The sequence below is a fragment of the Bos taurus genome, chromosome 19, assembly GCF_002263795.3.
Source record: "Bos taurus isolate L1 Dominette 01449 registration number 42190680 breed Hereford chromosome 19, ARS-UCD2.0, whole genome shotgun sequence".
Taxonomy (NCBI): domain Eukaryota; kingdom Metazoa; phylum Chordata; class Mammalia; order Artiodactyla; family Bovidae; genus Bos; species Bos taurus.
In genome coordinates this window covers 6190123-6204138 of record NC_037346.1, presented here as the reverse complement: position 1 = coordinate 6204138, position 14016 = coordinate 6190123, and the positions used below count along the sequence as shown (strand labels likewise).

The 14016-nt window shown below is 40.0% G+C and overlaps 1 long non-coding RNA gene and 1 other non-coding gene across 2 annotated transcripts; one reads left to right on the top strand and one right to left on the bottom strand.

The window, feature by feature from the left end:
• Positions 1 to 2438: 2438 nt before the first annotated feature.
• Positions 2439 to 9393, bottom strand: LOC112442592 (uncharacterized). The gene is made up of 2 exons (XR_003030755.2): positions 8718 to 9393; positions 2439 to 3489 (listed from the first exon to the last, which is right to left on the bottom strand). It is a non-coding gene; the product is annotated as an uncharacterized lncRNA (long non-coding RNA).
• Positions 9394 to 13373: 3980 nt separating this feature from the next.
• On the top strand, positions 13374 to 13458 carry LOC112442790 (small nucleolar RNA Z195/SNORD33/SNORD32 family). Its single transcript, XR_003031083.1, has one exon. It is a non-coding gene; the product is annotated as a small nucleolar RNA Z195/SNORD33/SNORD32 family (small nucleolar RNA).
• Positions 13459 to 14016: the final 558 nt, after the last annotated feature.

Below are 14016 nucleotides of genomic sequence, written 5' to 3'. Positions count from 1 at the left end.
AGTGGGTGTGGAGAAAAGGGAACCCTCTTACACTGTTGGTGGGAATGCAAACTAGTACAGCCACTATGGAGAACAGTGTGGAGATTCCTTAAAAAGCTGGAAATAGAACTGCCTTATGATCCAGCAATCCCACTGCTGGGCATACACACTGAGGAAACCAGAAGGGAAAGAGACACATGTACCCCAATGTTCATCGCAGAGCTGTTTATAATAGCCAGGACATGGAAGCAACCTAGATGCCCATCAGCAGATGAATGGATAAGAAAGCTGTGGTACATATACACAATGGAATATTACTCAGCCATTAAAAAGAATACATTTGAATCAGTTCTAATGAGGTGGATGAAACTGGAACCTATTATACAGACTGAAGTAAGCCAGAAAGAAAAACACCAATACAGTATACTAACACATATATATGGAATTTAGAAAGATGGTAACAATAACCCTGTGTACGAGACAGGAAAAGAGACACTGATGTATAGATCAGTCTTATGGACTCTGTGGGAGAGGGAGAGGGAGAGGGTAGGGAGATTTGGGAGAATGGCATTGAAACATGTATAATATCATGTATGAAACGAGTCACCAGTCCGGGTTCGATGCACGATACTGGATGCTTGGGGCTGGTGCACTGGGACGACCCAGAGGGAGGGTATGGGGAGGGAGGAGGGTTCAGGATGGGGAGCACATGTATACCTGTGGCGGATTCATTTTGATGTTTGGCAAAACTAATACAATATTGTAAAGTTTAAAAATAAAATAAAATTTAAAAAATAAATAAATAAATAAAGATGAAGGTGGGGTGGTTTCTGGAGGTGTGTCAAGATTAGAGATTCTCTCAGCAAGGTTTTTATGTCTGGGTATGCTGATTTCCTCATGCTGTCTCTCAAATAATCAAGAAATCTTCAGACATAAGCAACACCTTGGCCTTATGAAAGAACCTCATGATATTAGCAATAATTAATACCAACATACATCAAAGGTTTTTGTTCTCCTTTTTTTTTAAATAGGATTTGACATGATACCTCACATCTCTGACTCTTGGATTAATTAATATAGATTTGGTGATTTCTAAAAGTCAATGTTGTGAGAAGGCTCAAGAGAGGACCCCAGTGACAACTAGACAGAAAGAGGGGCCCTCAGCCCTACAGCTACAGGGAACTGAATTCTTCTGACAGCCCCATGAGCTTGGAAGAGGATCCTGAGATCCAGAAAGGAATACACTCCACTGAGATCCTGATGGCAGCCTTATGAGAACCTGAGCAGGAAACTCAGGATGGTCTACAATAAATAACCAAACTGATCACATGGACCACAGCCTTGTCTGATTCAGTGAAACTATGAGCCATACCATGTAGGGCCACCCAAGACAGATGGATCATGGTGGAGAGTTCTGATAAAACGTGGAGAAGGGGATTGTAAACCACTTCATTATTCTTGCCTTGAGAACCCCATGAAAAGGCAAAAAGATATGACACTGAAAGATGAACTCCTCAGGATGGTAGGTGCCCAATGTGCTACTGGAGAAGAGGGGAGAAATAGCTCCAGAAAGAATGAAGAAGCTGAGCCAAAGTGAAAACAACACAGATGTGACTGGTGGTAAAACAAAGTCCGATGCTATAAAGAAGAATATTGCATAGGAACCTGGAAGGTTAAGTTCATGAATCAACATAAATTGAAAGTGGCCAAACAGGAGATAGCAATGGCACCCCACTCCAGTACTCATGCCTGGAAAATCCCATGGATGGAGGAGCCTGGTAGGCTGCAGTCCATGGGGTTGCAAAGAGTCGGACATGACTGAGCGACTTCACTTTCACTTTTCACTTTCCTGCACTGGAGAAGGAAATGGCAACCCACTCCAGTGTTCTTGCCTGGAGAATCCCAGGGACAGGGGAGCCTGGTGGGCTGCCGTCTATGGGGTCGCACAGAGTTGGACACGACTGAAGCGACTTAGCAGCAAACAGGAGATGGCAAGGGTGAACATTGACATTTTTGGAAACAGTGAACTAAAAGGGACTGAAATGGGTGAATTTAACTCAGATGACCATTATATCTACTACTGTGGGCAAGAATCCCTTAGAAGAAATGGAGTAGCCCCCATAGTCAACAAAGAGTCCGAAATGCAGTGCTTGGATTCAACTTCCAAAGCAAGAGAATTATCTATGTTCATTTTCTGGGCTAACTCTTCAATATCAGTAATCCAAGTCTATGCCCCAACCACTAATGCCAAAGAAGCTGAATTTGAATGGTTCTATGAAGACCTACAAGACCTTCTAGAACTAACACCAAAAATATATATATACATATCCTTTTCATCATAGTCGACTGGAAAGCAAAAGTAGGAAGTCAAGAGACACCTAGAGTAACAGGTGTTGGAGTTTTCTCTCCGGGACTTGGAAACGGTGAACCTGAAAGAACAGCACTTGGACAGTCTCTGCTAGGACTTAAAAGTTTATTTCTGCAGTTGAGCCTTTTTATAGGAACGAGGAACAAAGAGCTTAGAGCATACGGCCAGCAGAGCACATACGAGGCTAAGACATAATCAGAAAAAATACTTCAGGGAACAGCTCATTCTTAATGACCCATGTATTTATCCATGACCCATTTTCTCAAGCAGCGTCTTTAACGTTTAATTGTTAAATCTTGGAGCCGAGCATAGCCAAAGGCAGAAAATGTTCTTCGGCAATCGGTACACAATGCCTGGGTACCTCTGGCCCTTCACCATTTTCCCACGGACCTTCTCCCTCAAGGTTATTTTGCACTGTGCCTCCCAACATATCCTCCTTTTGTTTTTAGTTTAAGCACGGCAGCTGCTAGTTGGACTCCGTCATAGGAGGCACGGAGTTTTGAGTAGAGACATCTGTATAGAATTGTGTAGTGCCATACCAGATAGGGTTCCTACTGTAACAATAGATATTAGACTAAGAATGCCAGCAATAATTCATCCTATTATGTGCTTTGACCTTTTTAAGCCATATTTGAGCAAAACTGAGAGAAATACAGAGTCAGTCCATGGTTCTGTTAGGTTAACAGGAAGCCACAAATCAGATCTTTGCTTGACTATTGCAATGTTGACATAATGATATGAAATAGTGTGGTTTAAACACGTATACAAGGCACATGCTGTACAGTTAACAATCTTAGCAGAAAGATCTATATAGAAATTACCTACAATAAACATGTATGGGAGGTGCACACAAGATTGGATATAACCTGTACTATTGTATAAAAAGGTAGAGTTTTGAGGTTTTTAAGGCTTTTGCAGTCCCATACACATTGGCAAAGCGCTCCAATGCAGTAGGAATCGTCCACACACGCCATTGCTCAGGTCCTACGGTAGGGATTCAGACGTTGACGTTTTCTCTTCGGCTTCTCTATGGTCATTGACGAGACCCTTCGCACCAGCTGCGTCACCTGTCGGGGGAGTCTGGTCTCAGGGTCCTTCTCGGTAATGGACATGGCGAAGTGGAACCCAGATTTCTTCTCCATCTGCAAAGACAAGACGGTAACCTCTGCCTAGGAGTCGTAAGATTCCTGGCAACCATTGATTAAACTGCTTATACCATATTGGTGTGTTGGCTTCTAACGGTTTCTTACTGTTTTCCTCTGCAAAATGTCTGCAAGAATATCAGAACTATCTTTTAGTAAATTTAAAAAATTCAAGGATAAAGAGTTAAAGATAATAACAATTGAGGGTTCATAGGATAAGAAGTGTATCTCCTCTTCCATATTCCCCTTTTCTGTTTTAATAAATGAGTTTTAAGAGTACGATGGGCTCTTTCGATAATTGTTTGACCATGGGGATTGTAGGGTATCCCCGTGATGTGTGTTATATTCCATTCTATTAGAAATGAACGAAAGGAGTGAGAGGTAAATGCAGGCCCATTATCTGTTTTTAAGACCGAAGGTATTCCCATAACAGGGAAGGTGAGTTAAAGTGTGGAAATGGTGTGTTTGTTGGATTCTGAAGAGACAGGCAGTGTCTGAAAATGTATCAATTGAGATAAAAAGCAAAGAAAGCTTTCCTAAGGAGCAATGAGTGAAGTCAGATTGCCAAAGGGAGTTAGGCTGTTGCCCATGAGAATTAATTCCTGAAACTGTGGTACATAAGTGCAGAGGAGCATATATGTCATAGGATTTAATGATATGTCTCATTTCATTGAGGGGAATATGGTATTTAGAGTGCAATCTTTTAGCATTGGTATGAAGATTAGCGTGTTCGTCCATAGCAGACGTAAAGACAGGAGCTATGAACCTATCAATAGCATCATTTCCTGTTGCCAGGGGGCCAGGTAAACCTGAATGGGCACGTATATGTGCAGTGAAGAAAGGTTCCATATGTGATCGAATTAAGGCTTGAGTCTTTGAAAAAAGAATATATAATTCTTTATCTAGGTTGTATAGAAAGGTGGTAACAAAATCGGGGAAAAGGGAAGCAAGGTGTTTGGAATCAGTATATACATTGCAGTATGTACTGCAAGGAGAACCAACCAGTCCATTCTAAAGGAGATCAGCCCTGGGATTTCTTTGGAAGGAATGATGCTAAAGCTGAAACTCCAGTACTTTGGCCACCTCATGCAAAGTGTTGACTCATTGGAAAAGACTCTGATGCTGGGAGGGATTGGGGGCAAGAGGAGAAGGGGACGACAGAGGATGAGATGGCTGGATGGCATCACTGACTAGATGGACATGAGTCTGAGTGAACTCTGGGAGTTGGTGATAGACAGGGAGGCCTGGCATGCTGCGATTCATGGGGTTGCAAAGAGTCGGACATGACTGCGCAAATGATCTGATCTGATATACATTGAAGGATAATGGTTGAAGAGACAAAAGAGCATATAAAGCATATCATTTAATTCTTTGTCTTGAAGAATAGGTAGTAGGTAATTTCTCTTTGATATCAGGGCTGATGATCCCAGCTATGCCTTTCTTGTTGCCATCAATGAAATAGGTAGGTGCATTTGAAATAGGCTGGGAGACAATGATATTAGTTACTATAAATTTAGTAAATTGTAGGAAGTTCCATAATTTTCCTTTTGACAAATGGAATGAGATAACATTTTGAAAATCATTTAATGCTATTTGCATGGTCATATTATATTGTAAGGCAATTTGTAATTCCTTTTTTGTCAAGGGGACATGTATTGCATAAGGATCAAATCCAGTTAAGGTTTGTATATGGGTCCTTTTTGATACAATTATTTGCCCTATTTTCTTAACGTATGATACTACTTTCTTTGACTGTTTAGTATGTAGATATACCCATTCTATCGGGCTGTTTTGAGCTATGATTGCAGTAGGTGAATGTTTGGTGGGAAATATATATAAATAGACCAGTTGGCTATGGTCCAGCCAAGTTGAGAAAGATTGCTGAATGCGTTTTTCAATAATTTTTAATTCTTCTTTTGTTTCTTTTGTTAGTTGTCTAGGACTATTAGGGTCAGGAGGCCCCTATAAAATTTTAAATAAATTTTGTAATGCATAGGTGGGAAGGCCAATAGATGGCAGAAGCCAATTAATATCTCCTATCAATTTTTGAAAATCATTTAATGTGCATAGAGAATGCACAGAGATTTGAGTTTTTTGAGGTTTTATCTTAGATTCTTCCATAATATGTCCTAGGTAATTAAAGGGTGCTTTCAGTTGAATTTTATCTGGCGTAACAAGTAGGCCATGATTTTGAAGAGTGGTAGTGACTTCGTCATATAACTGTTGTAAACAAAGTTCAGATTCGATGGGGAGTAGTAAATCATCCATATAATGAATTATGAAAGCAGTAGGATATTTATCTCTAGCACGTTGTAATAAAACAGATATGAGATATTGGCAAATGGTAGGAGAGTTCATCATTCCCTGAGGTAAAACCTTCCATTGAAATCTTTTAACAGGAGCCATGTGATTTATAGAAGGAACTGAAAAAGAAAAATGTTTTCTATCTTTAGGATGCAAAGGTATAGTAAAAAAAAGCAGTCTTGTGAATCAATAATAATTATAGATTAGCCTTTTGGTACCATGGAAGGGGAGGGCAATCCAGGTTGTAATGGCCCCATAGGAATCATAGCATTATTAACATTTCTTAAATCTATCAACATTTGCCATTTTCTTGATTTTTTTAATATAAAAATGGGAGTATTTAAGTATTTATGTATGAAATTAAGTATGAAAAGTATTTAAGACCACCACAGTATGTAAAAGTGTAAAAAGTACCATTCATAAATATCAATAGATACTAAAAAAAAAAAAAAAAAAAAAGGGAGAACTCCATGGGGAAAATGAAGGCTCTATGTGATTTTTCTGTAATTGCTCATTCATTAATTGTGTGAGAGTTGCCAACTTTTCTTTAGTCAGGGGCCATTGAGGTGGTCCATACTGCGGCATCAGATTCCCAATCGAGAGGCAGCAGTGTTAACTCAATGGCCCCCATCAAAAAAGGCTCATTTAGAGAAATTGTGGCTTTTGTTTGTTCGAGAAAAATCCCTTCCTCATAAATTAATAGGGATATTTGTAATATATGGTTTGATATAAGCTACAATTTGATTAGGACCATAAGCTTGTAAATAGGATGTATTGATGGAAGTTTGTGTAGCATCTGCTTTATTTATCCCCAATAGTCTGGAAGGAGCCATAGTCTTACCCCATTCAAGGGGCCATTCTTCAGTTCTAATAATGGAAATGTTGACTCCTGTATCCAATATATCTGTGAAATTTTTTCCTCATATCTTTAAAGTAAGCATAGGCTTTTGATGTTCCTTTAATAAGGTAGACAGTGTGGTGGTAAGATTGGTGCTATAAAAATCTCCCTGCCTAATTTTATCAGATGCCCTCATTGGTTTGACATATGGCAAAAATAATAATTGTGCAAAGTGTTCCCCTTTTTGTAGATACATTTTTCTTGATTTTACAATATTAACCATGACATGTATCTCTCCTTCATAATTTTCATCTATAACTCCAGTCAACATTATTAAACCTTTCTTTGTATAGCTGTTATGTCCCAAAATTAGTCCAAATATTCCGGGTGGGATCGGACCATAATATCCAGTGGGGATTATATGAGGATTGTATAATTCTATTAATTCCATATCATAAGGACTAGGTATATCAATGCAAGCACTCTTAGATGTAGTTGCTTGCAGTGTCATAATGTTGGGTCGTCCGTTTGTAGTGGGGCTAGAGGATAGCCCCTTTATTAGTTTCTCTGTCGTTTTTGTTGTGCCTCTGGTGTCAATGTGTTTCCATCCTTATTGAATTTGGAATAACATTTATTCAACTAATGGAATCCCCTTTTACATTTTGGCAAATTCTTGGGGGCCTTTTTTTATTAGAAGTATTATTATTTTTAGCTGTCTGCATTGGCATGTGGCATTGTTTTTTCATATGGTTGGCCTTCTTGCAGTTAAAACATTAACATTAGCAGCCTTTTGCATATTAAAAGTTTCTAGTGCTGTTAATTTTGTTCTATGGGACATAGATTTGATATCTCTATAAGCTTTCAGATATTCCATAAGAGAACTAGTTTCTGGAATTGGCCTAAGCATGGATTGACATTCTTCATTAGCATTTTCAAAGGCAAGTTGCTTTAAAATAATATTTTGTAAGGTTTCATCTTTGATAGATATTTTTATGGCATTCTTTAATTTTTCTATAAATTGGGTATATTCTTCTTCATGTCCCTGGGTAATCTTGACAAATGAAACATCAGAGTTAATATTATCAACCTTTACCCATGCTCTGTAAGAAATTTCTCTAATGAAATGTAACATCTGAGGGGTAATATTAGCTAATTGCGCAGTCATATTGGCCATGGTTCCCATTCCAGTAAGTATATCATAAGTTAAATTGGCAGGGTTACTATGAGATTGCTGGTCAATCATCATTTGTTGGGCTTTTTTGTTCCCATATTTGCCATTGAAGTAATTGTTGAGGATTTAGAATCATCTTTGCTACTTGAAAAAAAAAATCATATGGTATCCAATGATCAGCCCATCCTCTGAGGAATTCTACACAGTAAGGAGAAGTAGGTCCACATAGAGTGCATGCTTTCTTAAAGCTAGATAACATATCGAAATCTAAACCAGCCTAAGCATTTTGGCCTTGGGCAGGCTGATCAAACTGTATTGGGAAAGCGAAAGCACAAGTATCTCCCAAGGAAGAGTGAAATGATTAGAACAAGCAAAGTTAGCAATTGCTGTTACAGGCGGAGAAGAAGGAAAAACCTCAGATTTGGGCTGTTCGTTGAATGAAATGACCTCCGCTCTAAGTGGTTTCAGTTTTGATACATCTTGGATAAATGTGTCTCCAAGCTGTTTTTCTAAGGATTGTGTTTGATTGAGCATAACATTCTTATATTTCAAAGCACCTTGCATATCTTGTTCCTTAAGCTCATATTCATGTAAATACTGAACAGTTTTTACTTCCAAATCAACATTATGCCCTTCAATTTGTTCTGTGATAGCCCGTTTGAGTGACCATGTAACCCACCATTGACGGGGAATATGGACTCCTTGCCAATATGTTTGCAAAACATTATTCTTAACCCTTTTCCATATGTCTAGATTGAGTGTCCCCTCTTCTGGGAACTATGAATTGTGTTGCAGTAAAATATGATAGCAGTCGTTCAACTGATCTCTTGAAACATTAATACCATTTTGTTTCAGAAAGTGATGTATTATAGAAATGAAAGGAATCTTACTGCTATGTTGTCCCATCCTGCTTACCTCTTTCTACAGGGCTCACCGCTTTGTTCAGTCTTCCTATCAAGTCCCTGTTCTTGGCGCCACTTGTTGGAGTTTTCTCTCCGGGACTTGGAAACGGTGAACCTGAAAGAACAACACTTGGACAGTCTCTGCTAGGACTGACAAGTTTATTTCTGCAGTCGAGCCTTTTTATAGGAATGAGGAACAAAGAGCTTAGAGCGTACAGCCAGCAGAGCATGTACGAGGCTAAAACATAATCAGTAAAAGATACTTCAAGGAACAGTGCATTCTTAATGACCCATGTATTTATCCATAACCCATTTTCTCAAGCAACGTCTTTAATGTTTAATTGTTAAATCTTGGTGCCGAGCATAGCCAAAGGCAGAAAATGTTCTTCAGCAATCAGTACACAATGCCTGGGTACTTCTGGCCCTTCGCCATCTTCCCACGGACCTTCTCCTTCAAGTCTATTTTGCACTGTGCATCCCAACAACAGGCAAGTTTGGCCATGGAGGACAAAATGAAGCAGAGCAAAGGTCAACAGAGTTTTGCCAAAAGAACACACAGGTCACAGAAAAATCCCTCTTCCACAAACAAAAGAAATGACTCTACACATGTACATTACCAGATCAGCAATACTGAAATCAGACTAATTATATTCTTTGCAGTCAAAGATTGAGAAGCTCTATACAGACAGCTAAAACAAGACCGGGAGCTGACTGTGGCTCAGATCATGAACTCCTTATTGAAAATTCAGACTTATACTGAGGAAAGTAGAGAAAACCACTAGACCATTCAGGTATCTTATGATTATACAGTGGAAGTGACAAACAAATTGAAGGGATTAGATCTGATAGACAGAGTACCTGAAGAACTATGGATGGCGATTTGGGACATCGTACAAGATGTGGTGATCAAGACTATCCCTAAGAAAAGGAAATTCAAAAGGGAAAAATGATTATCTGAGGATGCCTTAGAAAGAGCTGAGAAAAGAAGAGAAGTGAAAGGCAAAGAATAAAAAAAAAAAAAAAAAAAAAAGATATATCCATTTGGATGCAGAGTTCCAAAGAATAGCAAGGAGCAATAAGAAAGACTTCCTCAGTGATCAATGCAAAGAAATAGAGAAAACAATAGAATGGGAAAGACTAGAGATCTCTTGAAAAAAATTAGAGATACCAAGGGACATTTCATACAAAGATGAACACAAGAAAGGAGAGAAATGGTATGGACCTAAAAGAAGCAGAAGATATTCAGAAAGGTGGCAAGAATACATAGAAGAAATATACAAAAGAGATCTTAATGGTCCAGATTATCACGATGGTGTGATCACTCACCAAGGGCCAGATATCCTGGATTGTGAAGTCAAGTGGGCCTTAGGAAGCATCATTACAAACAAAGCTAGTGGAGGTGATTGAATTCCAGCTGAGGTATTTCAAATCCTATAAGACCATGCTCTTAATGTGCTGCACTCAATATGCCAGCAAATTTGGAAAACTCAGCAGTGGCCACAGGACTGGAAAAGGTTAGTTTTAATTCCAATGCCAAAGACAGGCAATGCCAAAGAATGTTCACACTGCTGCACAATTGCACTTATTTCACATGCTAGCAAGGTCATGATCAAAATTCTCCAACTAGGCTTCAACAGTACATGAACCAAGAACTTCCAGATGTGCAAGCAGGATTTAGAAAAGGCAGAGAAACCAGAGATCAAATTGCCAACATCTGTAGAATCATAGAAAAATTAAAAGAATTCCAGAAAAACACCTGCTTCTGCTTCACTGACTAAGCCTTTGACTGGGTAGATCACAACAAATTGTGGAAAATTCTTAAAGAGATGCGAATACCAGACCACCTTACGTGCCTCTCGAGAAATCTGTATGCAGATCAAAAAACAACAGAACTGGACATGGAGCAACAGACTGGTTCTGAATTGGGAAAGGAATACATCAAAGCTGTTTATTATCACCTTGCTTATTGAACTTATATGCAGAGTACATCATGCAAAATGCCAGGCTGGATGAAGTAAAAGCTGGAATAAAGATAGCCAGTAGAATATCAATAACCTTAGATATGCAGATGACACCAACCTTATGGTAGAAAGTGAAGAGGAAATAAAGAGCCTCTTGATGAAAGTAAGAGAGGAGAGTGAAAAAACTGGCTTAAAACTCAACATTCAAGAAATGAAGATCATGGCATCCAGTCCCATCACTTCGAGGCAAATAGATGGGAAAACAATGGAAACAGTGACAGACTTTCTTTTCTTGGGCTCCAAAATCACTGCAAATAGTGACTGCAGCCACAAAATTAAAAGACACTTTCTCCTTGGGAAAAAGCTATGACAAAAATAGACACCATATTAAAAGCAGAGATATTACTTTGCTGACAAAGATCAGTCTAGTCAAAGCCATGATTTTTCCAGTAGTCATGTATGGATGAGAGAGTTGGACCATAAAGAAAGCTGAGTGGTGTAAAATTGATGCTTTTGAACTGTGGTATTGGAGAAGACTCTTGAGAGTCACTTGGACTGCAAGGAGATCAAACCAGTCAATCCTAAAAGAAATCAACCCTGAATATTCATTGGAAAGACTCATGCTGAAACTGAAATCTGATACTTTGGCCACCTGATGGGAAGAACTGACTCACTGAAAAAAATCCTGATGCTAGGCAAGGTTGAAGGCAAGAGGAGAAGGGGTTGACAGAGGATGAGATGGTTGGATGGCATCAGCGACTCGATGGACATGAGTTTGAGCAAGGTCCAGGAGTTGGTGATGAACCAAGAAGTCTGGCGTGCTGCAGTCCATGGGGTCGCAAAGAGTAGGACACGACTGAGCGACTGAACTGACCTGAGCTGATTTGGAGAGATGCACTGAAAAAAATATGAAAAATAAAAGCAGTGTGGAGAGGATATGTCCTATTTCTTGTTTTTGCTCTCAAGTGGTCTCTCTTTTAAAAAATAATCATGATTGTGGATGGTGGTACTCTTGTTCTTTTAAGTACTTATTTAGCAAAAGTCAGCAAGCTCATAGATACAGAGGACAGATTTGTGTTTGGATTGGGTGTCATAGGTGAATTCGAGCTTTTTTGTTAATTTTGGTTTAAATAAGTCAAATCGTTCTTTGAAAAAAAAAATTACATCATTTACGCAAAATCTGTCCCATCAGTGTTAACTCTATCTCCAGAGATGCCAGCTGAGACTCACATGGGACCTTTGTCAATGTCCGCTGTGACATGACATTTACTGCTTGCCAACTCTTGGCCCATTCCAATTCCCAACCATCATTGTTCTGAGATAATTTTCACAGAGTGCGAGAGGGAACAGGGAGAAGAAACTCATTCAGGAGGAATCATTCCTAAGGCATCCGGATACAGATGAGATCTCCTCCTATGTGCATATCATGCAGACTTCATGTAGATACAAAGGGATGGGACTGGGTTCCTAGTGAGAAATTTAGTCTCTTCACTTCTGCTTGGTCCGTATGGAGCAGTTCCTTGGGTACTTCCCTGGATTTGTGACTGGTTGGCTGTGCAAGGGAGGGAGGAGGGAAGTCAGCTGAAGGGGCAGCAGCATCCCTTTGTCAAAGGCCCTGGGAGGGGAGGGGCAAAGGGGGTTGAGCAGCACAGAGGAGAGTGAGTCATTTCTCTCTACTGACTGCAAACTCCACACTCACCGCTCACATCTCTCAGGAATCCAGAGTCCTCTTTGCCACAGTGGTGGATATTTTCTTCTTGATGCTCTTTGCCATCATGAAGTGAAGTGAAGTGAAGTGAATGAAACTCGCTCAGTCATGTCTGACTCTTTGCGACCCCATGGACTGTAGCCTGCCAGGCTCCTCTGTCCACAGAATTCTCCAGGCAAGAATACTGGAGTGGGTAGCCATTCCCTTCTTTAGAGGATCTTCCCAACCCTGGGATAAAACTCAGGTCTCAGGCATTGCAGGCAGATTCTTTACCATCTGGCCACCAGTGAAGCCCATCATAAGTCTGCTCATTTCGTCCTACATTATTTATCTGTTCTAGGGGCCTGCAGAGGCAGTGTGGAGTCCATAGCTTGGGGAGGTGGGGGAAGATGAATCTGACTGGCCTAGAATCCTGCTTGGGGATGGACCAGTGAGTTTTTGCTTCTGGTCACTATTTTAAGTATTGATTGAAAAACACAACTGAAAAAAATCTTGTTTTCCTATTTTTTCCTCAGATGCATTAATATAGCATTTCTCAGACTACTCTGAAAAGTTTAAAAGGAACCAACTTCTTTCTTAAAGACCTAAATTAAAATGTAATTTTTGGGAGGGGGATTCAGGATTGGGAACACATGTACACCCGTGCTGGATTCATGTTGATGTATGGTAAAAACAATACAATATTGTAAAGTAATTAGCCTCCAACTAAAATAAATTTTAAAAAGAAATTTAAAAAAGAAAAATGAAAAATAAAACCATAAACGTGAAGAATTTTTCGGTAGAATGAGTTTGGAACAGTGTACAAGGCAGGGAGAGGACTATTAATTCTCAGCTTTTTCTTCAAGGTGGGTGCTCAAAAAAAGTTCGAAATCCTATACCAGTCTCTCCCTCCTCATTATAATTTTTACCTGTCTGAAATTCCCAAGGACACACTATTCTTGATCAGCAATGAATAACATTGGGATCTTAGGCTGTCAAGCTTTTCAATCAAGCTGTCCAGGAGGCCAGTGATGAGGACTTTTCCCACTCATGTTCAAGTTTCCTGCTCATGAGATGAGTCCACAGGCACTGCCATCTGTGGCCACCACCCCGCCTGCTTGGCAGGGGCCGCAATGTCTTCGCATGCCCCACTGAGCAAGCCTGCTGTCTCTGCCCACAGGCATGTTGCCCCCAGGACCACACGAGGCCAGGCTGCTCTGAACTGCCTCGGGGCATTTGAGGGATCCCAGTACTTCATGAAAAAAAGTGGATGATGTTCCTGCTGCTCTCTGAGTCGTGCATCTGAACCTTATGCAGAAGTTTCCCTACCTAGGGCACCTGGCTCAGGAGGCTGGGTGGAGAAGCAGGCAGTTACAGCCACCCTGGAGCAGAAGAGGAAGAAGAAGATCAAGATCTATTTCCACAAGAAGCAGCAGCTCATGAGGCTATGGAAGCAGGACAAAAAGAACAGAGAAGGAAATCTACAAGTTCCCAGAGATCCTCAATACCCATGGATCCTACTCTGGGCACTCAATAAAACAGACTGCTTATTCCTTTTTTAAAAAATAAAACCCCAAAACTGTCCATGAGCTCTTCAGATAACCTAGTAGCAGGTGTGTGGCATCCCATCCCATCTCTTCATGGCAAATAGATGGGGAAACAGT